Source organism: Oncorhynchus masou, chromosome 21 (genome assembly GCF_036934945.1).
Source record: "Oncorhynchus masou masou isolate Uvic2021 chromosome 21, UVic_Omas_1.1, whole genome shotgun sequence".
NCBI lineage: Eukaryota > Metazoa > Chordata > Actinopteri > Salmoniformes > Salmonidae > Oncorhynchus > Oncorhynchus masou.
This window is the reverse complement of record NC_088232.1, coordinates 47,473,976-47,475,825: the sequence shown is the minus strand read 5'-3', so window position 1 is coordinate 47,475,825 and position 1,850 is coordinate 47,473,976.

The following is a 1,850-nucleotide window of genomic DNA, read 5'->3' as shown; positions in this document are numbered from 1 at the left end:
TTTGTGTGTGTGTGTGTACACATTTTCACCCCCCCTGTGACGTCTGTACAGGCTGCAGTGTGAGTCACAAAGCTGTTGGAGGAGATGCGTTCAGACAAGCCTCAGCCTTGTGTAACTAACTTCGACCAGCAGGGAGACATACACCTGCCAGTAGGAGAGCAAAGTGGTGTTTGAGAACTCCAATGGAAACTGTTGTGTGTGTGTATAATAACGTAAAGCCCACTAGCCACCAAATTCTACCCTGGCCCCATGGTGAACCACACATGGAAATAACCCAGTGCCAACCTTGATGAGAGCTATTTCAATATATTTCCCAACCAAAGTTACTATAGTTAAGTCAAACCTTCCTACTGTGGTCGAGGGGCCCTCATGCCCAGGGAAAATCTCACTAATAATATAGGGGTACTGGTACTAAACTATGTTCCCAAACCACCTAGTGCAATTTCTGCTTTGGTCCATCAGACCCCAACAATGGTGTTAGTTGCCAAAGCCTTGCCCGGCCACCACACACATGCTCCAGGGAGCAGGCCAATGGTCAGAAGGGTCAGAGGACTGGGAGAATCAGTGCTACATAGAGGCCACCCAGATCGGACATGTGCGGCGTTATCCCAATTATCTCTCTTTCTTCCCAAAGTGTGCACTTGTTCACTACCCTTTACTGATTTGAAATGAAATGACTGCTATAAAATCAGGCAGGTCACCCATGATACAAATCAGGATTCAACATGGAAACCCAACGTGGTCTCAGAGCATTTTGTATTATTCTGTATGTAAATCCGAGATACTCCATTTAGTATGTTTCATTTTGTACAGTATGTATTCATTTGTGGATGTACAGTTGGAGTCAACTTCATTTTCAAACACTCCACAAATTCATTAGCAAACTATAGTTTTAGCAAGTCGGTTAGGACATCTACTGTGCATGACACAAGTCATTTTCCCAACAATTATTTATAGCACTTATTAAATGTCCGGAATTGTGAAAAACTGAGTTTAAATGTATTTGGCTAAGGTGTATGTAAACTTCCGACGTCAACTGTACGTACAGAACGTTACGGATTTGCAAAAAGTTCAATATGTTAAATTCCAAATTGTGTCAAACGTTAGCTAAAATTGTCCGTGATGAGATTCAAACACGCAACCTTTGGGTTGCCAGATGTTTGCATTATACAACCAACCAACCTCCTTTTTGTTTTTGCCTTCAGTAACCTATTCCATGTAACCATACCAAATTTCTGGATTTATGTTTACCATGTTACATCTAGTCTGGGAAACCAGCCACTAGGGGCAACAGTGAGCATTGTTGGAGGTAGGAAACACAGATGAACGTCTCAGATGTATGGTGGAAACGCCCATGCCTCCACTAAACCAATGGATTTGTTGGAAGTAGCCAAGCGAGAGATTTACTCCATCCAAAATATGTCTGAGATAAGCCCTTTTTTTGTATGGAGGTCTATTTGATCAAATGGAAGTTTCCAGGCTGTTACAAGTGAATGCATGTGGCATTCTGGCAACTTTGAGACAAACAATTTACATGTGTGAACTACAGGCACAACTATCTGCCCTCTCATTGGCTAGAATGGTCTCACCTGCTCTTGCCTTCCTTGAATCATTGACATCTATTTCCATGGTTAGAGCAGTCACCTCGACTAGCTTCTCAATTTAATAGATCATCTTTGAAAGTGTGTACACTTCAGGAGATGATTGGGAAGCAACCTCTGTGTTTGGACACAGGAAGCAAGTCATTGACCATCTCCTCCACTCATAATTGCCTGGGTTGTGTTCACTAGGCATGAAATGGAAGAAGTGAAACAGGGAGGTACTATCTGAACCTGTTCAATAACAAACCC